Below are 27570 nucleotides of genomic sequence, written 5' to 3'. Positions count from 1 at the left end.
TAAACAATCAAATGTCCGACATTCAGGATACCTGTTCTCTCTGATAAAGCAGCTGATGGTTCTGTCGCAGCAGATTCTCATAGTACATGGAGTAGTTCTCATAGTTGCCCTTCTCCCTCCCCATGACGGCATTGGCCAGCCCCGTGAGGGCGCTGTTCAGCTGCTCTGAGGTGAATATGACGCGGTCCCCGTCTCGCTCCGCCATGTTGTGCAGCGTGCGGGAGAAGTCCTCGGCGATGTGGGGTTTGGGGATCATCAGCCGCTCGTTAATTACCTAGACATCAAACAGGAAATGACATGCAGTTCAGATTAAGCTCATTACAAACGACTTTCTTGATCACATATCTGATTCCAATATGAACACTCAGTGCTTTACAAAATAAAACAAAATTATCTTTCTACAACGGGTTACATCATGATGACAATCTGTAGCTTCCAAATAGTGATTTGATTAGATTTAAAAAAGAATCTCACAAGTACTTTTTATTAACCACTTTGATAACAATAAGTTTGATTCAGTACACCAAAATCAGGAGTTTCATAATTCTGGCATTCTAGCAAAGAGTTTACTCTTGATTCAAATTTTTAAGGAAAAGTCGGAAAGACCTGCAAACTGGTTAAAATATCACACAGACAGTGGCAGGTAACCTTCTCTGTATACAATGTACTAAGTGACATCAGGCTCTGCATTAATGAAAAGCCGTATGGATGGGAGAGTAATCAAACCCATAGTAGACGATCATTCCAAAATTCAAACTCACGGGTCTCTTCCAGAGGTCAGTGGGCAGGTTTCCCTCGTCCCTGGCCCTCTCGGCCACCACGAGGGCGTGCTCCCGGGCCACCTTGCGCTGGAGCTCGTGGATCATGTGGTGCTCCAGGTTGTCCAGTAGCTTGACCAGCTGCTTGGCTCGTAGCTCCATCTCGGACACTCCCTTGGGGGCCACGATGGGCTGGGAGTCAGCCACTATCCCCTCGTACAGGTCCCCCTGGTGATACACATGAACATATAACAATGCACTTTTGACTTGCAGTTTGTATACAACAATGAATTGCCAGTGAAAAGGTGGTAACCTTCTTGAACAGAGCATTATTGTGTCTGCATCAAGTGCACTAGATCTCACATCCACAATGGGCCTTACAAAAGGTCCCTGGGCATCCTCCAGTAGAGTGAAAAGAATCTTTGTGAGAATGAATGCACTGTACGTTTTCTGTGACAATGTGCTTCTCACAAGGACAGTGTAAACACTATCATATTTGAATATGCAGTGATATTCTAGTTTTCTTTTATAAATTCATGCCATGTAATTCAGCCATTATGTTCACACCAACAGTCATTACACAGTGTGATCATGACAGCTAAGATGGAAAGTTTGCAATTACACTAACTGTAGCTTCATATGGAGAAGATTGATTAGATGAGGTCATTTGAACTAACCAATACACCTGAACACAAACTTTTCTGTTCTGAGTCTGCAGGTAAATCTTGATAACCTTTTATTACACACAAAAAAGTTAGTGCTACTCTGTTTCAATTCCACACACAAAAATGCTTACTCCTATGGGTAGCACGGAAAACGCATGCACAGAAAAGGAGTCAAGCTCTATGTACTAGCATCTAACCAGTCCATGCAAACAACAGTAAATGACTTTCATATAAATGCATTATTCCAGTGTTGGTTGGCATTCGCAAAAAAGATTTCATCTCTGTTTGTTCCACTCACCTGACCATATCGCCTGGCGATGCTCTTCACCACTGGGTAGAGTATTTCCTGCTTGTATGTTTGACTGATCAAAAAGGAAGGAAGAGAGTGTTAGAGTCCCACAAAAGTGCTGTAACTTCTACAAAGTCCTCAACAAAAAACCTCCTGCATTGTAATTCACAGTACTTTTGGCATGAAATTTAAACAATAGCATGTTTTAAAGCCATATGGATTATGAGGTATCAGGGGCCACGGAACATGGCGGGAGGGAGAATTATTGTTAGATTGATTGTAATCGGGGGGGGGGGGGGGGGTGGTAACCTTTGTACTCTCTGTATAGGTCTTAATGCACTAACAACAAATGACTCCAATAAAATGTTGAATGACAAATCACTTCTGCTACTATAATACAAAACAATTGGATAACTGAATATGCTATAGGCACAGCACCTTGCACAGTGGCTTGCCTTCCGTTTACACTTCTGTTGGCTACTTGCCTTCCTTCAAGTTCAATGCTACATGAGGAGGTCCAAATCATACACAAAGTCTATATTGGAGTTGGCTCATTTTAGCATTGTGCAAATTGCTTTTAGAGTTGACTTTCACATCAAGATATACAGTTCAACCTCGATTATCCGGCCTCCTTTTATCCGGAAATCTCTATTATCCAAACGTGTTCACGCAGTGAAGGACTTTTTTTTTCATCAAAAAATTGAGAAAAAACAGTGACCTTAAAATCAATTAAAATTTTTACAAAACTCACATGATTTACCTACAATATTCCCGACAGAACTAACATAAATTCACACCACATTGTCATCGTAAAAGTAAGCAGTCATGATCTATCGGGACTACAATTTTGCGCAGGCTAGCATAGATTACACCACTGTTGCGGGGTACACTACCTGCCTAGCTGCCAGTGCACTGGGACGGCAGCTTGGACGTCAGCTATATATATTAACATTGTGTTTCCCACATCCGGCCAATTCGCGTTAATATCCAGATAAGCGCCAGTCCCAACATGGCCGGATAATCGAGGTCGAACTGTAATACATTACATCTGATCTATCAATGATCAAATGTTTAACCCCAAACCCACCAAATATATTCACATATTCTTTCATATCTACATTTAAATTCACAAAGAGCCAGATGTTTATCACTATTAAACTCACCAAAACTTCTTGTAGAGGGCTGGGGTGTTGACATCTTCGATTGCAAGCTTGCGTCGACCCCATTCCACTTTGAAAACCTCCAGCCGTTTCCATAGCAACAGAAAATCCTTCAGGAGGGAGTAGGCCTTCACAGGTTCCTTGGTTCTAGACAGGGCCTTCCCTGTCATTGAAACCACTGGTCAAACAGAATAGAGAACAAGGAAATAATACCTCCAAACTGCCAAATGTGCAGAGCGACATGAAAACAAATAACTTTGTTACTGTAAAACCAAAAATATTTACAGCATGAAATTTTTGCAAATTGCCACTGGTATTCAATACATACAGTGTAGACAAGAACTTTTGCATGCATTTCAATTCTGCAAATCTTGGCTCCTCACGATATTTGCAAACTTTCATACACACAAAAATTTCTGGTTTTACAGTATTTCCTGGAAGTTTTTATCCACAAATTTTTACAAGTAGGAAAAACGAGCTCGTTTGTGGTTAATTCATGGTTTGATTGAGCCAAAAAGATGAAATATCTGAAAAACATGGGTGGTGAATAACAGCTGGAGTCTTTTTTTTTTTTCAATTTCAAAGCCTTCAAAGCTCTGCCAAAGTCTCCTCTTTAGAAATAGCCTGTCTGAAACTGTACATCAAAATCATCCTGGATTGCTGTATACACAAGCTTTGATCACAATGTATAATTTCAAGACACAACTCTGACTACATGGTGGTGAAATTCACAGAATGTATTAAGTTCATTTTACACTTCCCCTTTTTAAAAACAAAGTAGCTCTTGCTTCACATTCACAACAGCAAAACAATGAGTTCAACTGTTATCTGTGACTTGTAATACCCGGTAGATCATATACCATTGCAACTTCAAGCTGTTTTACTTATCTGTGAATCTATGAAAAATACATATCATGCACAGCATGCTGCAAAGTTGGAGCATAAATGTATTGATAAGAAATAGCACTAGACAGAAGTCCTCAGTAGCACTGTATGAAACGGAGTCAGATCCAGCTGTGGACCTCACCTTCCTTGGTCTCCTGGATGGAGACATCGCTGGCACTGGCCGGCCGAGAGTGACTGGAGCTCTTGCCGCTGGCCGCACTGCGGGGTCGGGACGAAGCCTTCCCACTCGCAGCATCCTCGTTTCCATCCTCCTCATCGTCTGGCGCCATGACGATGTCCTGCTGGCCACTAAGGAGCACATCCTCCATGAGAAGGGACACGCCCAAGATCTCTCCATTGGCTACATGTCTGGAAGCAACCAATCAAAGGGAGAATCAATGATGTCAATGCACTTTGTGTGCCAAATAAGGGCATCAACCATCAAGTTTTTTTGTCTAGGCAAAAATAGGCAACAAAAAAAATCAAAAATCTAGGCAACAATCTGTAATGGACTGCTAGGTGATGATATTTCTCCCTAATATACTACTGAATGATTTTTATGTGGGACTGTATCACTGTTCACACCAGTGAAAAGGTTTGTCAAACTGGCACAAAGGTCAACATATGGGATATAATATAAAAATGGAATTCCAGCAGATGATCTACATAACTTCTGGCCAAGTGCACACAGGCATTTGTAGGGTTCATACCAACAAGTCTGGCTCCCTCACCTGTCCACATCCTTGAGACCCGAGAGACAAAGCTGCATGTTGTGTTCAATCTGCTGCCACTGCCAGAACCTCAGGGCAAAGGGACCTCTCCTGATGATTGAAGTAAGAGGGAAACAAAATGCATAAATGCTCCAAATTCTCACTTTGATGTTCCCTTTTTTTAATCTTGATAGACCTGGCATTGCATTTGTCCGTAACAGTGTTTGTCTCTTTTTTTCATGGATATCCCGAGGGTGTGCATCACAGCTAAACTTGTTTTAGAAGTAAAGGTACTGAATGTCAATCTCAATATTTGATACATCTTCTTAATAAGGTGACTACTTTGGTAAGTACCTTCAAAATACTACTAATACATACCACTCCTAGTTACTTCCACAAATTTGTTTTCCAATATTCTAATAATCTGTACCAGATCATAAACAGAGATTTTGCGTGATGCTTGAATTTCTCCTCGTAACTAATGATGATTTATATTTGTCGCAGGAGTATCACAGTGTGCTGTTACTTTCTTATGATTTATGCTGGAGTAAGATAACAGATCAAATAGTTGAAAGCATAGCCCTGTCTAGCCAGACACAAAATGACTGATGTTGGATGCAAAAGGTCAGTAAAGCACATCAAGCATCCCATGAAAATAGCTGTAACCACTGAAAATACCAATTACTGATAGAAACATGAAAAATAGTCTTTTGAATGTCTTATCTAAATAAGAATATAATGGTGTATCTTCCAAAGGACAAAAAAATGCCACAGGACTAAAAAAAAATTGCAATAATGGAGGGATAGATGATCATGTATTTTGCATGAGGGACTCTCTATATATCAGTAAGTAGAGGACTTAAATGATGATGTACCTCCCAAGGAAAGTGCGGTGTGGGAAGAGTTCCTGTGCCTTGAAGTCCCGGGGCTGTAGAGGCTCAGGGGTGGGCAGGTAGGCATTGTAGAGGGAGGCCCGCTGCACGTTACTCAGGGATGGCAGGGCATGCGACATGTTGGCCGTCACACTGCGGTATCCCCCCACATTTTTCGTCGACAGGAGCGTGTCGCGGAGTGTGTAGCGTACAGAGGAGTCAAATTCCAGGAACAAGACATCACGCCTTAGACTCAGGAAATCTGCCACCTACATAAATGTAGCAGTAATATGAAAAAAAAATGTAACAATGCCTTAGTCTCATAATCTCATAGCATGAAAGTTTTACATTGTCATTGCATAATATGAAATGCACATCACAAAAGCTTAGAATCTTAGGGATAGGAGCAATAATGCTGTGATTGGTCAACATATGTGAGACCACATTTAACTTCTGCAAAAGAGAATTACAAAGTGTGCCATAGACCACCATTATCATGTATAATCTGTGAACAAGAGTCAATGACTTTTCTTGACCTCTGTTGAACTTAAAACTGACCTGTTCGGGGTTGAGGGGGTCGTCCATGTTGTTGAGCTGTCTCTGAATCTCTCGTAGCTCGGAGCAGATGCCCTCTGTCCCACCCCAGTCTGCTGTGATCACTTCTTTCCTCTGGGAGCCCAGTCTGAAGACACACAGAGACAGACAGACAGACAGACAGAGACAAACAGACAGACAGACAGGGACAGACAGGCAGACAGACGGACAAAAAGAGAGAGATGGATAGAAGATTATATCCAATGGACACATGCATTCAATCTCTACTATAAAATTGCGATATGGATCCTAATCGAATGCTTGGCTGAGAGCTATCATATGACCAGACTTTCATTTTGCCTACAGACCCAACTTTAATTCTAATGACCACCCATTGAGATGGGTCTCTTATAGAGAAAGCCAACTTCCTAAACCAATTGACATGATGAATTATCCTCATGAATATTTTGCAATGCACAATTGCCTTTAATCTACAAACAAAGCACACACAAAAGCACGGTAGGATTATTCTCCAGACGTTCATACGATACAATATTAGACATTAGATCTGCATCCTTTCTGCAAAATTCTGTATGACAGTAAGACACAAGTTAATTAATAGCAAATTGCAACATTTAGGTAATATCAGTACAGTAAGAAGTACACTTCTTTACCAAATGAACAGCACACGCAACCATGCTTTCTTGAGGCAGAAGATCTAACTGTCCATGCAGCTATACAATGCCCACATGTTTTATGCAATATCATAAAAAATGCACAAAGTGCCATGCCAGTAACTAACAGCATGCAGAAAAAAAAACCAAAAATGTCTTTGTTTATCACCAAATTTACTAAAATCCGAATTAAACTGAATTGAATTGAATTGAATTAAAATGATTGAATTGAACTGAATTAACTGAATTGAAATGAATTGAATTGAACTGAATTGAATTGACCTGAATTGAATTGAATTGAACTGAATTGAATTGAATTGAATTGAATTGAATTGAATTGAATTGAATTGAATTGAATTGAATTGAACTGAACTGAATTGAATTGAATTGAATTGAATTGAATTGAATTGAACTGGACTGGACTGGACTGGACTGAATTGAAATGAACTGAAATGAATTGAAATGAATTGAATTGAATTGAATTGAATTGAATTGAATTGAACTGAATTGAATTGAATTGAACTGAATTTAATCCACTGTTTAATAGTAAGACTAAAATGGCAAAAGAGAGCATCTAGAACCCTAAAGCTTCCAGCTGAGGGCATGGACCCTAGGCCAAACACACAAAAGACTTTGTCCATATAGATTCATGAACAATAATAAGAGCTTTTTCCTCGCAGCAGAGCCTGCAGGCTGAAATTTCACAGTGTGAACAACCCTGGCCTTGAATCAGAAACAAAAAGATGAACACAAACCTTGCTTGGGAGCTACCAAGCTTAGAATGCGCACACAGATACTGGAGAATGTCGTGCAGGGCTGAGATGATGCGCAGCGAGGTGGAGAGCACCCTCACACAGGCTTCGTCGTCCAGGGTCTTGAACATGGCCAGGGCCTCAGTGTGGTGGGGCAGGAACCAGAGGTTGAGGAGGGTGGAGCCGTCCGGGGACAGGAGGCGCCTTGGGCGTTTCTTCAGCTCCCTGCATGGTGTATGGGTGAACGTGAGGGGAGCAAATTTGAGCCGTGGGTGATCAGTGCAAATAAGCAGCAGTTACATGTTAAAAATGTGGTTACAGTAAAACACAATATTTTCACGACATGAAATTTTTGCGAATTGGAGCCGACGGCCATTTTCACGGCATGAAATTTTCACGAGCTGCCTCTAACATTTAAAGGGAAGCAGTCCTGAGATTTTCACTGTACTGATAATTAAGAAGAGTAAAAAATATAACCTTTCACCAATTTATACGCGTGGACATCAAAAATTGTCTCCGTACGCGATTTTTAAAAAATAATTCCTGCAAGCGATCGTGTAAGAGCCTGCCAAAAGGTGCAACGTCATTGATGCCCTACTGTCAAGTTGACAGCCTGCCTCAGAAAATCAATTTAAGTGTTCAAAATGATCATATCTGATTTTTTCATAAAATGTGACAATATGTGGTTTTATTATTTCAAACAAAATATTTCAAGCCTACTAATATATACAATTAATATAAAAATAAATAGTAAACATGTATTTATAAATAACTAGGGATGACGAGCAGAACACCGCTGGAAAGAGTTGTGCATCGATGACGTATGACTCTCCGCCAAGACTTGCTCATTTGCAGATTCACACTTTTTTAACCGAAATGTACGAGCTTATTTGGTGATTTGAAAGTTTGTTTTTGATGAAAGTAGTTCATTGGAGGTACCAACAACAACATATTTTTTTAAATTTCGTGAGGACTGCGTCCCTTTAATGCATATAGTGCAGCCAAGAACTTTTATGTGCATTTTAATTTTGCAAATCTTGGCTCTCGCGAAATTCACAAAATTAAAATGCACGTGAACATTCCTCGTTTTACAGAAGTGGTCTTGATTGCATCCATATCTACTTCAAAGTTCAAGTTCAAATAGCCAGCATACAGAAAATTTACCACAAAGTTGTCATCATTTCTTAATAAAGACAGCTGAACACAAGCAACAGCTCAGTGAAAATTTGATCAAATTTACACAAATTCAAAAGTTCAGAAAATCAAAATATCATTTCATTAAGTTTTATGATGTCCTAAAAGCATTAAAAGAGCTGCCTATTTTGTATGTCAAAAGCTAAAAACATCTATGTATGCAATCACATCTGTCAATACATTTTTAGTTTTGATTGTTAAGACTTTTGGTTTTTTTTAATCATATTAAAAAGATATTCCACACAGTCAATCAAATAAGCTGCCAATATGATGGAACTGACTGAACTATGCTATTCAGTGAGTCAAATGCTCCAGGAATCGCTTACAATTCACAGCACATATTGACATCTTTTTGTACATCCCAATAATTGCATTTGGGGTATTTTTCTATACAAATCAGGTGACATGAACTCCTCACCTAGGATTGGTTTCAAGCCCCTTGACATCATCGTTGGGTGTCTTCTTCTCATTGGGCAGGCCACAGACGAAGTGGGCACTCTTGACTGACTTGAATTCCTCCAGGAGGGCACTGATGCTGTTGAGGTAGGCGACGATCTGACCCCGCAGGGAGTACTGAGACACACGACGCATGAACCGCTGACAGAACTTGACTATCAGCTCCCTGGATGATTACAGATGGAACATCAGATTTGTCAGAGTTATGACAGCAGCAAGTACAAATGTAAATATCAGAGATGACACACATCACTGCTCACATTTAAATATTTATTTTAAATGCATATTCTTGAAATTAAGGCAATTTCTGATTTACTTGGGCAGAAAATTTTTTTCAATTTTTTTGTCTTGCACTAAATGTACAAGACACAATCTGTTATCTCATATGTCTACTAGAAATTAGGTCGATGTGGAGGTAGAATACTTCGGCATTATCTTTCTACCTTGTGTTTAAAGACCACAATATTTCAAATGAAAATGATAAACAGTTACTGAATCTGTGCGTCTAACCTTTAAAGATAACAAAACTGTGGAGGATTTGAATGTGAGAGAGCCAAGACACACAGAAGGACTTCCATACCTCTTGAGTTTTTCCACTTCATCTGGGTTCTTCATGATGGTTCCCATGCTTGCTTTCTTAGTCAGGAAATCATTCAACATCACATCCCTCGATGGAGTCTATCCGTGACAAAATGTGAAAAAGGAAATGAGAAATTATATCACCACTAGTAAAATATGGCTTTACTTAGCACTAATTACATAGCTTTGGTTACACCTCTGACATTAAAAAAGAAAAAAAAAATAATGCTCGTGACTTGGAATGATTGATCCACACACCCTTCCCCTCTGCATTAATACATCTTTTAAATCACTTTCAGACAGAGACATTCCAGCCTCCAATAGACATGAAGAAACATTACAGAATCAATAACTACTTCTTCTTTTTCTAATTCTTGGGGCTGATATCACAATACTGTTGTGCAGTAGTCCATGATTGCCAATAATTCTTGCAATAGTCTTTTGAAACATCACAATTTCATAACTGTTTTCAATAAAACTTTCCGTCTAACAAAACAGGAAAAACTTGAAACTATCAACTCATATCATTCCTCTTTAATCACACCTTGTCTGCAATGATTATCTCTCATTCTGCTTCTCTTGACCTATCATGTCATTGTAGACAGTTTTGACTGCATTACAGATTGAGTTCAGGTAAGTGCATCACTTAAAACCATTGTGCAGTAAAGGAGAAAGAGTTTCAATGTTACACTTCTTCCACCAGCATCGTACAACTATAAGTCTTTGTGCAGGTTCACTGCCCCTGATGGTCCTACCTTCTCAAGCTGGAGAGAGACGAAAGCCTCTTGTGACCTCTTGTGCCGCTCCATGTTTGTGATAAGCTTAGCGGCAAATAGCACGGACTGCGTCGAGACGGCTGTTGCACTGGACTTGCGCCTATCCTGGTGGCGGGGAGACTTCGTGGGCTCCACCGGAGACTTGCTCCTCTCGCTGATTTAAGAAAGAATTCACAGATTTTATATCTAACTCCTTGACACTCCATGGACAGATATTTTTGTCCACATACATCATATGTTGTGACAAAATAACATGAGCAAGACTGATGTGATATGCATGTCTTATAACATTCATATACATTATACACTATTGAAGGATAAAAGAAGATAAGCATATCCACACGAGAACTACTTCTTGGACAGCGGAAGTCTTCATTTTATTTCTTTTGTATGTTGTTTTGATTTATGTGCCTATACACTCCCACCACACACACACACACACACACACACATACAACACACATACACATCAAATATCAATGAACAGATGTTCAGATCCATACTGACATGATTTTTTGACAGAATCACAAAGTGATCAATCTAAATCAAAATACAAAGTATTCAATGGTGTACTTTGGGAACATTGTTCATTGAAACTTGAGCACAGAGTAAACACTACTAAACCTCCAAACAGGTGTGTTGGGTTTTTTTTTCTTTTACAAGGGTCAGAAGATAGTTGTGACAACCCTAAAAAATGATAAATGGAGAATACATCTTGGTCTATGCTGACAGCAACAAACAACAAAATAAGGACAATTTTGAATTGAAGTATCATGTATCATGTCAAAAGAAATCTACAGGAAAAACTTGCTAGGTTACTCATGCCTCTGCATGGTCTTCATAGCATTACAGAATGAATCTAAAGAATGCTCTCGACTGGCATATCACTCAAGCTATATTGGCGATAACGATCAACAGACTGTGCAGTGAACCCCTCTCATGCTCGATGCTTTAAAACGTCATTTACCTCGGTCTGGCCGTGTCATTTTCGGTATCGTTCTCCTTGAAGTAGGAGCAGACGCTGCCCTGCTGCACGGCCGCCATCAGCGCATTCTTGTGGACCACCTGGGCCATCAGGATGACCCTCAGGTTCTCCTGACCGTTGGCCTTCAAAAGCTGTCATTGGTGAGACAAGGGGTGGACGTGATTACATATCAAGTGTGAATTGTTGCTAATAGGATCCATTCTCATCAAACTTGGCTTCATTGCCAAAAATAATATTAAACATCAAGTATTGACCACAGTCAAACCTGCCTAATAGCAGTCACCTGTATATAGCGGCAACCTGCTGTATACGGCCACTAAAAATTTCTCCGCAAGAGAAAAGCCATGTTTAAGACCCCATCTATAGCAGCCACCTGTCTATAACAGCTACTTTTTTTACTCACTTGGGTGGCCACTGTAGACAGGTTTGACTGTACCTTCACCAGAAGGAATATTCTGCCGCCTTAAGTAACCCGTCACCACTGGAATTAAATAGACTCTTCTCAGAGCCGAGAGTGTCAGACTAAATTTCCATGAAAACCTTGACAATGTGTTGCATGGAACAAAAAGTCCACCCCATCAGAATGAATAAAACCCCAACCACAGCCTGAGAATTCATCTCTTGGGCCCCATTTAAAAAAGAGTTGCAGCTGTGATATTGTCTCTTGCTGCAAAGCCAAGTAAGTGTCATCATGGTAATGACATAAATTCTGCATCCTGATCAGCTGATGTAATAAAAAGTAGCTATTATAGCAAAAAATTGCCATCATAACATTTTTACCTCCGCCAAAGAGGCTATGATTTTTGTCGGCATTGGTTTGATTGTCTGTCTATCTGTCTGTTTGTTTGTTTGAAAAATAACTTCAAAGTTATAAATGGATTCAGATGCGATTGTCAGGAAAAGTTAATAATGACACAAGAGACAGATGATTTGGTTCTGACAGTGATCTGGATCACAGACTGGATCCAGGAATATTTTTTTATTTGTTTTTTTTTTTTTAATTCATTGGGAAATACGACCAACAAACGTGGGAATTCAAGCTGTGCATATTTGAGGTGCGCATGCACTCAAGGGGCAGGAATCTAAGGTGGTGAGATAAGAAAGGATTCTTTACAATTGGGAAATAAAGGCCATATATAGCATATGGACGTTATGGGCGAAAATGAGCTACTTGGCGGAGGTCTGCGCTCTCCGACTGCTTTTCTAATTAATGAAATAAGACCCTGCTAACCTTGAGACAGCCATCCTTGCTGCGGAAGCTGAACATGCCCACATGCTTCTCATCCAGCTCCTGGATGGCCAGGAAGAGGTGGGCTGGGTGTAGCGGTCAAGGTTGGCGTCATCCTCCTGCAAAGACCGTCATGAATAGGGGTGGCGGCTGGTCAGCGTCTGGCTTGTGGGTGGCAAACTCAAACTGGACGCAGCGCATGAACATGTGGAACTCCTCAAAGCCCATCTCGGACGCCTGCTCCCGGTATAGCTGCGACAGGTGAGGAGTTGGAATATGGTGTTAATTTGATTCAGTAAATTACCCCTTTTGTTTCCTTCGTTCTGTGTCCCTAGCCCCTCCCAGGCAGTGCATGTCATGTTGTTTGTAGTCCAGTATGTGTCTGTATGTCCTTTATGTTTGTCATTTTGCCTCTGATGAAGATTCTGCTAGGATCAAAAGCTAAGGCCCCTCTTGACTCCATTTGCGTCCACTGGCTCTCTACTATTGGATAAGCAGTTTTCAGCACCCTTTTTTTTTGACAGTAAAAAATATCAATGCCAAATTACACTGGCTGGCCTAACACTTTTGGAGAAGACTACCCTTTATACTCTACGCATAAGGGAATGTTTGTACCTGTGCTGTGTACGTCCTAATATTACAAGTAATTTGATAGAGTGAAATTCATAACTTAATCTTATGCATCAAAATGACAAATTCATCTACCTGTATGAGTTCAGTTTTGATGCAAATTGTCTTTGTTGCCCTTTTTTGGTTGTGCTTTGCATGCACACTACACTACCACTTGTACCTTAGTCATTCATTGGAATGAAACCTTTCTCTCCCCACATATTCTTATGTTGCTTTGGGCATAGATTCAGTGCACAAATTCAGTTTATGAACTCATCTATAGTTGAGCTATTAAAGCTCAACTGCATGCCAGGACCGAGTCTCAGACATCCTCATCTAATATCCTTCAGTACAAGTTTGCCACCTGGCTTGTCAATGATGCAAATAGTGAGTGCAAATGAATTATTTACAATCAACCAATAACAGTTGGTCATGGCAGTAATATCTATTGTTTTCAGATCAATTAAATCTAATTACTTTGATACTTATGGACAGACAGGAGAAGAATCACAACTGTTTGATTATGTAGTAGTGGCATTAAGTGAAAAAAGTTAGGTGTTGAGAAAGAAAAAATTGACAGGCAAATTCATGCATAGTTTAATATTTGTCCTTGCACTTCACTTACAAGGTATTAGTGCTAAGTTGTCAATCTCTCTCCCAAATCTTCTATCTCTTCTCCAAGTCTCACCCCCCTCCTCCCACCATCCAAAAGAAAACAAAACATGATCAGAAATTTGAGGCGCTTAGAATTAAAGCCAAGTGATGAGTTACCTCAGAGAGGACCTCTGTGTCACAGGCCACCTCCAGAAGACGATGCCGTAGGCTAACAACCTGAAAGCAAAACAAACACACTTCCATGATTAGTGCTGTGTTTGGGATGCATACATCAGTATTTCTACCTACATACATCATTTATCTATCTTGCACCACACATAATCGCATCCATCACAGCAAGCTGTCAAGATTAAGACCACAAGCAAGAAGGGGGATCTATAAGTGATGGCAGGGGTCACTTTTAGTGTTATCAAAGGTCCTACTTCCACACCCCAACTGGGTTTCAAAGTCAAATCATTGACCCAGTTACAAGGGCAAATCTTCAATATCAGAATTATGATTTCCATAAGTTCATACATCCCTTGAATATTACACAAATTTTTATATATTCATCAGAGTTTAGTTTATTTGCTACATGATATAGTTTTGTGTGTCACTCAAATGATGTGCATGAGCAAAGGTAATCTACCTCTGTTAAACCTCTGTAATTTTACAAAATTATAGGTGAGATACTTTTCATTTTAACTCATGTCACACTTCACTAATTCACTACTTTATACAAACAAAAACAGATATATTCACATTCTACAAAAGATAAAATATCTACATCAAGTGTACAAAAGGCATTATGACCAGCAAAAAAAAATAAAGCAAAAAATATACAAAACAAAGCAAAACCAGCAGGGGGGATGGCAGCATTATATCAATTTATCTTGCTTCATCGTTGCTACAATTATTCTATAAGGTTCTGCAAAGATGCCAGACACTCAGTTGACACAGGAAACACAACTGTATTTTGTGTTGTGTTTGCCTGTGTGTTTTTAGTATTATTATTATTATCATTATCACTATTTACCTACATAAAGAACAATGCAGCGTGAACATGTAACATCATCTGTCATATGAATTTCACATGGCTCCATGCAGAAACTTGTGGTAATATGACTGACCTCCATGAGATTAAGCCAGATCTTGAGATTGTCAGCCTGCTTTTCCTTGGCCGTCCGCCTGCCAGCCGCTGCCTCTTGGGCAGCCATCCTGGTGGCTCCTAGCTCCCCAACCAACAAGGGGTCCTCAATAAACAGATCGGAGAATAACTGGAGAAGGAAAGGATGGTTACATTTAGACAATCAGATAATATACGTGTATCACCTTTTCAATTTTTTTTTTCTTGGTTTATGCTTGCATATTTATGCACTATTTTAATCTCTCGGGGGTTGTAATCAGGCTTTGCACTGAACTGAACTGCCCTCTGAGCTGTTATTATCACAACTATTATCACGTCTTCTACAACAGTGCTGAAAACACTTCTATTTCATTAAGTATATGATTAATCGATAACTTCATTCTTACAGAAAGTAGTTTCTTCTCTTTTATTTCTTTTCTTTTTCTCTTTGTGCAGTGTGAGGAATTTTTTGTGCCCTTTGAGCACTCAGACAGAATGGTAAGGGGCATTACAAATACCGTCTATATTTACCTGTATAACAATATAAACCTAGTTATTGAGTACTAAGACTTTTTACAAAATGTTCTGTAACCATTGAGTGTGACTCTGTTCTGTCCAAAAATTTGAGCAGCTCATCTCCAATCTCATTCTTCATCATCATTCCATCTCAACTGGGGGATTATGTACACTAAATATGATAAAGTGCCTAAGTAGAGAGCAAGATAATCCCACAACATTCGACAGACTATTTGGAAGAAGAGGATGCATAGAGCATCAAGAAGCAAAATGATTAGAATGGATCATAGTGACAGCTATGTATTCATTCAAGATGGGAAAAGAAGACTGACAACACAATGGTTGACAAGATGTCACTGTTCACTGTCACTTTCTGTACGCCTGTTGTTCTGACACTGTCAAATAATTGAACTCACATCTCTCTGAACCTGTCCACTGAAGCTATGTCCCATGGGTGTGAGGTTGTCCCACTCTCTCTGCACCACCTCCCACAACCTCTTCTCCATAGCGATGGCTGTGGTAACGGAGGGCGGGTTGTGGTAGAAATACAGCTCCTGCAAGAGTGCATGGAAAATGCCAACAGGGCAGATGGTTTCATGGGCAACATAAGAAAGCAAGAAGTTATACATCTAACACTAGGAGTATCACTACTTTATATGGGGCAAGAATTCATTAGACGGCAATGCTCAATGAGACAAAAGGGATAAAATAAGATGCCACTAAATCTTACAAAAGTTGAGTGGCTAAAACATAAGCACAGGATGAATACAGTTCATATTCAAGATGAACCAAATGATAATCTATTAATTTCTAACTCTCCTACATAGGAGCTGATGTTTGGTGTTGTACTTAGTGTCACCAGTACCTTTCACTATAGGTTTTAATTTTTGCGAATTTCACGAATCACAGTTGGATCGTGAATTTAACAATATTTGAAACTGTCGCCATGCCCGAGGAAAACAGTGCAATTGAGAGAGCTTAGGTGTCAATTTGCAAAAGCAACATATCACAAAAATGTTTGTGATATCCTAATTCGTCGAAATATCTGTACGCGAAAATAACAGCTTATTAAGTGTATGTTTTTGGGCATGTGTATTATACTGATAAAGGGTACTGGGGCTTACATCGTATGCATAGCGCACAGCTTGCGGGATGCGGCTGATGAGCGCCAGGGACGGGTGGAACTCCAGGAGGAAGACGTGCTTGAGGGCGGGGCGGCTGAGGTTGATGGCGATGGGCTGCTTCTGAATGATGGCATGGGGCAAGCCAAACTGGTTGCCCTCCCTGGTCACTCTCTTAATGTACTCCCTTTGGTCATCAATCTGTGATAGGTCAAAGCAGACCATGATGGGGAGATACTCACTTGGTCATTTTACAGGTCATCTAAAGGTATAATATAGGTCTCAGAAGTGCTCAAAATTCATCTTCCACCATTTGGAATTTGCTCGCAAAACATTGAAGGGGGCTACAAGAAATTTGCCAGGCTGACAAGATTTACCAAGATATTGAATTGTTTTGGAGTCTTTTGAAATTATAAGGAGAAAATGATTTTGTATGTAGTGCATGACTTTTATTCCTGAAGCACTTTCCCTGTTCAGCAGTGGGTTGGTAGAATGTTACTATTACGCAATAGTAGCATTGTACCCTAGCAGCTAACAAGATTTGTATGCGCTTCACTCTTGTGCGATGGATATTGCTATGGCCTGATATACTGTAATCAATGTAATCGACCATAAAACATCATGTAGCAGCCATGTTTGGGTATGCTCTGAGATTGCTAAAACTTTCAGTGTACCTTTTGGGGTAATATTTTGCATTTTCATCATTACCACACAGAAATTTTGTGATCACTATGTTTATTTCACACATTTATTATGCATATGTCACTATTTAGGAATAACATTCCAGAGTTACTGCAGGCATATGATAACTATGTTTTGCTTTTCACATCTCGTAAATCGCAACTATTCTCCACTAGATTGTCTTCCTTTACTGTGTCTGGTATTTCCTAAACATGTAAGAAAGAAGGGGTCTTGTCTTCTCTGTGTAGTGTTTGACAATACCCATAATCTTGAGTATTCAGGAATATATGGAAGGTGCAGTCCAGACTTTGCTCTGTATTTGGCCACAAATAATATATTGACCTTTCAATCAAATTCATGCACACCATTATTTCCAGAAAACTCTGGTCTTCTTCACATTGGCACAGCCACAGTAGAAATAAGGATGGTGGCAAAATGAGCACTCTTAATATCCTATGTACCAGGAATATGAAAAGATCAATATATATCTGGTACACATATATTTCTCTTTTTTCTGATTATGGTTTCTTACATGATGATAAAACTTCTAGATATAAACCATGCAAAAAAACATCAACACTTGGTGACCATGGGATATGTTAAAATATACATGTACACTATACGACACTAAACGTAAGATCATCAGGCTTGAACCTGTAAATCTACACTTTGCCACTGGGTTGTTATGCAGTAATAGGAAAACATAACATCATTCCTCACCTGTTTATCAGACACAGACTTGACAATGCTGCAGTGGAGCTTGAGGCAGCGAGACTCCATGCGATACGTCTGCACAAAGTACTTGGCCTGGAAGTCGAAGCGAGGGCGCCGGCCCATGACATTGGCCATCTCCTGGGCTAGGAGGCGCTTTTCGTGCATGTCAAACACATTGTGATAGGCCTCCAAGTAGACATCAAGCAGCTGAACCGATGAACAGGAGAACATATAATACTGACTTACATATATGCACACTTATGGGTATACTTGGTAGGAATGTGTGGCAAGGATAAATACATTATACTTAGATGTAATCACATGATATTCCCTGCTGGAGCACTACACAAACTCCACATGTTAAAGGAAAATTATGACAAGGCATATACAGGATATGCCAAAAGCCAAGGTATTTGTGAGTTAATGGTACAGACTTTACATAGTGATCATTAGATGAGTTATTTCTTTAGAAATAATCAGCAGATTCTATTCATGTATCACTGTGCTGCTTCCAAGACATACAACTCATTCAGAGGCATTTCCATGTTTCAATTCAAATTGCTATTTACATTTGACTGACAAGCAACAGATTTAATTTAAATCACTGGTAACTTTTGGCTTCTGCACTTTTGTATGAATAGTTGAATATACAGAGCAGCAAGGGAAAATGGAAAATTGACTAGAAAACAAAAAATATTGAAAAGTTTAAATGTTACAATCCTTACCTGTCTCTTGTTCTCCAAGAACTCTGCCTCATTCGTCCACAGGTCCAGCAAGATAGCGAATCGGTCAACGAGGGAGTGACCAAAGCTGGGAATGTCCACATCATCACTTGATTGCTTCTGCAAAAGATATAATAAATGGTATGGAAGGTCAGCCACTCATTGAATAAACTGTAGAACCCGGTTTTCAACTTCTACCACACAATGAATTCATTGGCACTGCACTCTTTTAATCATGGCAAACTTGAAAAGGCCTTAGAAAGAGTCATTGTAATCAGTAGTCTATGATGTTTGCAACAGGAAGGATGGTTTAAGGTTACATGATACGGAACTGGTACAGAAAATAGAGACTGAATCCAGTTAGGGAATGTATGTTACACAAGATAAGAAAATAACTCTCTATGATAGTCGGTTCAATTGTCGAACTTTGACTAACTTATATTCATATTATCCAATCCAACACCTAGATGAGACACTACATTTACTTGATGTGTAATTTGGCTATCTTAATTGTTTACCTGTCTTCTCGATGAACTGATTTGAGATATTCCTCCCTGGCCATGGCGCGTTCTGTTCTCTCGATCCTTCTCCAAGTAGTGGGTTGCAATTAGGAGGAGATCTTTTTCCAGTTCACTGAACACAACAAAGGAAACAGTGAGGCAGTTTTTTTAAAAATTCATATAAAAGACCCTAGAAATATATACATTTTTTTAATAGGTCATTTATTTTCATTTAGAATAGCTAACTAACAATAAATAGAAGATTTTTTTCTACAACAGACATTAGTATGGGAAATATATTTGTCACCATAGTATACAGAATTGATATGAAAAAGGAAAGCTAAGTGTGGATGAGGTAGTCAAAAGAACTAGCTTGAAATAAACTTCAAAAGACATCAACAAAAAACAATGCACTGACAGTGGCATATGACATGAATAAGAATGATTATGATTACACTGGTGTTGATGAAAATGACATCACTCCCATTCAAGCCATTCATATGCACAAGAAATTAGTATTTATTGCAAAAGGTTCAGTCATGTCTGGCAATGCCAGACAATAAGACTAGACTCACTCAAAGTCACGCTTGGCGCTGTCATAGACAACAAAGTAGCCTCTCTGATCCTGCACATGCACCCGTCCTTCATCGATGGTGTAGAAATCGTCATGGTTCTCGATGTCAGAAAACTCCATGAACTCGGCTTCTGAGAGTCTGGTTGAAGAAAACAAGTCGATGTGCGAATTCAAGCACAAAACAATCTTCCTTGTGGCAAAGCACCTTAAAGTTTGTTTTTTCTTTTTTTTCCCCTGCATCCTCTATAGAAATGCGTTTACAGGACAAATGTATCCCTTCATTAGTGTATCTACACACACACACACAATGCTGCTGGGCAATACAGCCCACTCCATGGGGTGCCCTCAAAAAGAAAAGACAAACACACAAACAAAGTTCTTGCAAGATGTTGTTAATATTAAGCATGGAGACATGTTATCATTCTGTTCATTAAAAAACAATGTCAGTAGTTATCGCAAAGCATCAATATATTAAAAGCCAACAAATGCATGACTGCACGAATGTAATTGTAAAAGGCATTTTACCTCTGAGTCAATTCCTAGTCATTCACCTACATTGTACTGTTCATCTATCTAGAAATGATAGAGGGCAAATAACTTAGCATAGACATTTTCTCTTGTTCTCAGAAAATGTCTGCTAGCATAAATCTCTTGTGTATTCCTGTTGAACTTTGTTTGAAAAGAAGAAATTGGTAGGCAACATTGAGCTTATTAATATCATCAGTGCATTTACAAAACAGTGATAAAAGATATGACAAGCTGGAAAGTAAAACAACATTTTGAAAAATCTGGCAGCAATGCAATGATATAACATGCGGTCAAAATTTTAGTGTACATTTTGAAGATTAAAAAAAAAAATGATGCAGTGTTTGCTTAGCTGAGCATCTTTCTTCATGAGATGGATGCACTCTTACTTGAACTCTGCGGGTGTGTTGTGGAGGTAACCATGGCTACCAAGTCCTCCTCCTCCTCCAACTCCTGCCTCTGGGGTGCCCTGTCTGTGGTTCTGGTGGCTGCAGCCAATGGCAACACAGAATTCACATCTTTCAATGAAACACTCAGACTGATTGATTGTTGATAGTAGAGGAAAGTGAGCTACAATGGGCAGGGCACTAGAGTATTCCTCCATTCAAAAACACTTGACAAAACACAAGCAAAGTTGGGTCCTAGCACATTGGTTGTCTTTTATAAGTATTGCATGCACAGATTTCTATGGCGTAAGTGGGGTTAACAATGTAGTACATTTAAAGGCCAGGTTAGGGAACAAATTGGGATAACTTCCTATTGCACTAGAGCTACAGTTGTACATGAAACCTGCATGGGTCGTGGCATGTCTCATTTTAAGGCTCTTTATCATCTGCTGCATTTTTGTAAGGTTTTTTCTTCTTCTTCTTTTTTTTTTCTTTTTTGATGACGATGATGATGATTGAGGTTAGGTCATGAACATATGGTATCTCTGCACTACTTTTTTTCCCCCACATATCAACTTGCCTGTGGTATCTAAACAGACTTCTTGCCTTCAAATATCTAAAGCCAAGATACACAAGCATGCTTGTGAGAGACATGAACTACTAATTGCTTATGATTACTTCTTGACAGCGTACCCACAAACTGCAATAGCACAAAAAAAAGTACATGAACACACTAGTACACAACTACAATTGAAAGCAGATGTCTAGTACATCATTCTCATCACTGGTTGATACGTCTGCTAGCTTATATACACACAGTGTGTCGTCCCAAGAGTCCTTTTTTATCACTTTCTGCACTGAGAGCCTGTTAATGTGATACACAAATGGTATGTGTTGCCAAAGTGTTTGGCTCTCACCACACCAGCAGCAAAATACTCACCTGAATCGTTTCTGCTGGTCACCTTCGAGTGACAGTCCCTCATCATTGATTGTCAGAGTCCGTTCTATCGACCGGAAGTAGTTGAGCACACTCAGGCACTGCAGTGTAAAAGGGAAACAAAGATCATTATTATCTTACTAGAAGTATGTTAGGTGGAGCAATAGTAGCAGGAGCAGCAGCAGTCGTAAAGTGGTAGTTGATGGTTGAAAGAGCTACAGTGGTTATAGTAGGCACAGTAGTCAGGGAAGTAGAAGTATTGAAATGGAAGTATGATGTCAAGTACCAAATTTCCATGCAGGTAAACCTAAACTCCACAAGAAAAGCACCAGTGAGGTATAAACATCTATAAGATGCCAAAAGGACATTGAGATGCAATAATCTGCACAAACCAGGTTTGAATATCATACCATGTTCATCCAGAGTAGGTAGACAGGCAAAACCGTCATTAATATCAGAAAAGATTTTGCTTGTGAGTTTAATCTTTGTCTTTCAATAACTGATGAGTAAACGTTAAAGGACTATCATGGCATCAATGGCTTGAATGTCTTGTCTCAGAATTGTCTTTCATGGGGATAATGGGGGAAATCTCCTCATAAGCTGTGAAGGATTTTTCCCTTTGCTGCTACTGACCGTCCTCTGCAGGTCCCTGATCCTGAGGTGGCGGAGGTAGAGGTAAGAGAGGTAGCCACCCTGCACCATGGTGGGGTCTTGCTGGCTGCTGGAGTCGTCCTCCAACCCTAGACGCTGCAGGGCGTCGGCAAACGTGAACTCCGCCTCCTCCCCCTTCTTCTTGCGGCGGCGAGAGGTGGCGCTGCCGGCCCGCGAGGATCCCGCCCCGTAGCTCATGGTGTCCACGTCCTTCTCGTCGAACTCTGTGACGGCCAAGTCGTCTTCTTGCCCGATACTTGGGAGAGAAATTTGGGGAGGGAGTTTCAGACTAATCCATGCTTTCCTTAGCATGAGCATTACTGAAAAGATGTCTTGGAAAATCTTATTTAGTTAGGCCTTTATGTATCACACACTAAAACATCAAATGTTTTTGGTGTATCATCAATAATAGCCTCCTTGTATTGTACAGAAAAAAAATAAGTCTAGAATTATAAATGGCCGAGAGTGAAGATGTGTGTGATATTTATATTTCACACATGTATCTAATATAATAGCATTTTTATTCAACAACGCCCAAGGCAAGTATTAGCATATCAAGAATATGTGTTAGTAAGCAGCACAACATTTAATTTTTACATCACTTTTGACATTTTGCAATATCTATCATTGTGGTTGATCCTTACATATGCATCAAAGTCGTATTCCAGATAAGCATTTCACCACAATATGAGTATGTATATGATCATTAACGCTTAGTATAGTTTGGCAAACTTTCTTCCATAATTGGATAGATATTTAGCAGAAGAGACATTCACATTGCTTCAATGCTCCATTCAATACAAAACTGTAAAACATATCACTGGGCTTGAAACTCACGATTCAAAAAGCTCAGGATTGCAGTAGATCTTTCTCCAAATGGCATTTGTCTTGTACGCCGTCCTGTGCGACGTTACTGAGGCAGTCTGGGTAGTGGGTGGATCCCTCACTGATATTGCATGGGCCCTGAGGGACTCCATCACTTTCTATGAACAATATATTGTACATATACAATGCGTCATTAACACATAATCATTGAGACATTACTTGCATTTAAATGATCTATACATTTGTCTTTAGCAATCTTAAACAATCCATGTGTAATGATATTTTGATTAACCTGGTGCCCTATTTGTGTAACAATTTCAATAGTTACAAACAGCACCTAAAGATTACTGGTGTTTTGTTTCATTTTTTTTTTTCGTAAGCTCACAAATCACACGAACTTCCAGACTGCAAGTACAAAAATTCCCAAGAATAAAAACTGAATCATCTCAACATAGTTAAGTCCTTGAGAAGATTTAGATGAACTTCATCCAATGATCATGATTTTACCTCATCGATTGGGGTAACTGCTGACTTTGACCACATCCTTTGACACTTGGTCTTATTACCTGGTACGTTCATACTCGTATCCCAAATAGCTTACAAGAATGGCCAATCAAAACTTATTTCTGCATGAAGTTATTGTCAGTGTAAGGAAAGTATAAATAGGGTCATTGTGAAATAATAGTGAAATCTACTCATGTGACACTGATTTCCAGCTTCTTAACGTCTATGTCAAATTCAAACAGACAAATAGTCCCGCTACAGCACTACCCTGCCCTCAAACTTGCAAAAGATTGAAAAAAATACAAAAAAGAAAGAAGAAGAAGAAGGAGGAGGAGGAGTCGACGACAACGACGACATACCAGAGAATCTGTGACAGAGAGGAAGCGGGACTGGGCCCGGAGGAGCTCATCGATGCTGTTCCTTTGTCTCAGCTTCATCATCATCTTCTCCTGCATGGGATCCTTGTCAGGTCTGGTGATAAAAACAGAATATCAGCATTTTAAAAGCCTACTCACTTACATTTCAAACTTTTCATTGAACGTTTAAATAGCTGTGCTGTGATTGGCTGGTGACAAAGTACAGATATCTCAGTGTGAAGCATACTTGATCTGCCACCACATCAGAGTATTCAAAGCTAACATGCAACCAATTGTTTAAATATCAAAGTAAAATTCTCCAGACTGAACTATTAAATGATAAACAGTTACTCGTATCTTATTACAGAAACAGAACAGAAAATAGAGCAACCATGTGTCAAAAAAGTTTTGAGAAAACTGGGTTTTAAGCTTACGTGTAGTTAAGTGAGCATTTGTAAGAATAATTGGTCAATTCAATCACCATAGTGACCTGCTTCATGATTTTTTTTTTTTACCACATATTTTGAGACTTTGAGAATTTGACAAGAAGTTGTGAAGATATCAAACTTTTGATTTTGCAACAGACCTCAAGTTCATATGTGCTTCATCCAGATCATCTGACTTTGCACATTCTAAAATCAGAGCACAATGGTAACAGGACTAATATTTCAAAATTTTCATTTTGATACAAAATGTGAATTATGAACTAACAAGGAATCAGATCTACAATTGTACCTTACCAGATATATAATCTATTAAATGTGGAAGTCTCAGGTTACCTAAGTTTGATGTATGGCAGCCAGTTGGTTTCCTTCAGCAATGCATGGGATGAGGTGTCTGCCCCCCAAGACTCATTCCCAGTCTGTTTGAGAAACAGAATGCAAACAAAGATCAAAGTTTTAAACATTGAACATTTGTGAAACATTGAGGGCAAAGAAAACTACTATTGGCTATCAGAATATCGCTGCCAGCTCACATCAAATTGCAAAGTGCATCTGCAGAAAATATTTCATTTAAAACAGTGAAACTGTCACAAGTGACTTCTTGTTTGGGACTTGAAATGAGCACTTTTGAAGTAGTATTTAACTAGAAATATCACTTAAGGTGATTAATACCCCCGCCCCGTGACGACAGTCTTACCCAAGGAATGATCTTTCCTTGATCTTCTGCCATTTAAATGCCATTACCATGGCAACGCAGCTTCCGACACGTCCGAAAAATATGTCTTGCACATCTTCCCACCAAGACTATTGTGTGTGCCACATTTCATAAGCTTTTGTCAAAAACTGAGGAAGTAGTTCAATCCACAAGATCTTTCCTTGATCTTCCACCATTAATATGCCGTTACCATGGCAACGCAGCTTCCGACATGTCCAAAAAATATGTCTTGCACATCTTCCCACCAAGACCAATGTGTGTGCCACATTTCATGAGCTTCAGTCGAATACAGAGGAAGTAGTTCAATCCGCAAGATCTTTCCTTGATCTTCTGTCATTTATATGCCGTTACCATGGCAACGCAGCTTCCGACACGTCCGAAAAATATGTCTTCCACATCTTCCAACCAAGATCAAGGTGTGTGCCACATTTCATAAGCTTTGGTCAAAAAACTGAGGAAGTAGTTAAATCCGCAAGATCTTTCCTTGATCTTCTGCCATTAATATGCCGTTACCATGGCAACGTACTTTCGGGTACTGTCAAAAAATGCGTCTTGCACATCTACAACCAAAGGCACACATCTGTACCAAGTTTCATGGAAATTGGGCAAAAACTGAGGAAGTAGTTTGCAACACAAAATTTTCCATCATTTTGGCTCATAATATGTGAGCTGTTACCATGGCAACATACTTTTTGTCACTGTCAAGAATTGTGTCATGCTGACCTATATCCTAAGACAAATATTCAATATGAATTCCATGAGAATTGTAAGAACACTGATGAAGCAGTTTTGCTATGAAGCATTTTGCCCTATATTTTACCAATAACATGCCGTTACCATGGCAATGCACTTTTTGCCACTGCGGAAATATGTGTCTTGCACATTAACATATTCAGATGAACATCTGTACCTAATTTCATAAAAATTGATCAAAAACTGTGGGAGGAGTTCGCGACGCAAGATTTGTATCCATTTTTGCCCATAATATGCCGTTACCATGGCAACGTACTTTTGGGTACTGTCAAAAAATACGTCTTGCACATCTACAACCCAAGGCACACATCTGTGCCAAGTTTTATGGGAATCGGTTGAAAACTGAGGAAGTAGTTCGCGACGCAAGATTTGCAACGGACCGACCGCCCGACCGTCCGCTGATTCCTATATACCCCCTTCAAACTTCGTTTGGCGGGGGTATAATCATAGTCATGGTAGTAGTACACAAGTAGTCATCATCTGCATCAGTACCATCGTAGTAGTCATAGTTCTACAGCATAAGACTTCAGATTTGAAATCTTAGGTCTGAAATGGTCTTTGTTTAAAGGGGATGGCTAGTAACTGATCAGCGGGAATCAGTGGGAATGCTGGGGGATGATTGTTCCAATTCTTGTGGGATTCATTTAAGAGTACATTATATATCTATTGTTGTGTGAACATTATTTGCTTCTGAACGGTCTCATATTCAAGTAATGTGCAGTTTAATGCCCCGTCACTGTACAGGCATGCTAACCTGGAAACATTAGATTGCACATTACTTGAATATGAGACCATTCTGAAGCAAATAATTTTCACACAACAATAGATATATAATGTACTCTTAAATGAATCCCACAAGGATTGGAACAATCATCCCCCAGCATTCCCACTGATCAGTTACTAGCCATCCCCTTTAAATGTTATCTTTTGATATAATCATCACTTTTCACAAAATGAGGAGTCTGCCAAATGAAGTTTGAGTGACTTGCTTTGTTGTCAACATTACTGTATTCCTACTTTTTGTCAGATAATGTTGTGCTAAGCTAAGTTTGATTCTATTATGATCTGCTGTGCTGCATACAACGTATATGTGATACGCTATATTCCTTCTATGTTTTGTTACATATTTTTCCCCTCCTTGTTGCTGACAGGTAATAAAGCTGTCCTGAATGGATAACACTTAACATACAATGTAGATTGATACCTATAATGTAAACAGAGCTTAACCTCAATAGCATATAGAAATGGCTTCCTCACCTCTAACTTATCATAGGTGGGGAATGTCTTCTGCTGTTCTTGCCGGGAGAAATGCGTCTTGAATTTTCTGGATGCTATGGACACCAGTTCCATCTCATCTGAAGCACTGTCAATGTCGTCCAAATTCTGACAAAAAAGAAACGAAAAGAAAGTCAAGACAATGAAGTTATGGACACTATAAGAGACAGGCCCATAGAATAGAATGCACTTACAACTGACTTGAAAAATGCACTTTCGGACACACTTACTCCTAAAGTGGAAATTTTCATGCAAATTCTCTTTTAAAGGGAGCAGCACAAACATTCTTACCATATGCACTGAATAACACGACATGAGGAACTCAAGGAGAGGCTTCAACTCTTGGAGTCCGAGGACATGACATGGGATACCCAAGGTGGAATTGTTGGATGCTGGACCCCCACCTACGCATGCAAAGAGAAGAAAAGAAGAGCAAAGATTAACCCTCCAATACCACACAGACACACACACACACACACACATACTAGGCTATTCAGCCACACAGGACAAAGGCTAACATTGTGGAG

The 27570-nt window shown here is 39.5% G+C and overlaps 1 pseudogene; it reads right to left on the bottom strand.

Annotated features, from left to right (window-relative positions):
• The window catches only part of LOC139730880 (uncharacterized), a 53002-nt pseudogene that overhangs the window by 18352 nt on the left and 7080 nt on the right, over window positions 1-27570 (bottom strand).

Source organism: Diadema antillarum, unplaced genomic scaffold (assembly GCF_040938485.1).
Source record: "Diadema antillarum isolate AM-2024a unplaced genomic scaffold, OU_Dant_1.0 seq00000341_RagTag, whole genome shotgun sequence".
Lineage (NCBI taxonomy): Eukaryota > Metazoa > Echinodermata > Echinoidea > Diadematoida > Diadematidae > Diadema > Diadema antillarum.
This window is presented reverse-complemented; position numbering and strand designations above follow the sequence as displayed.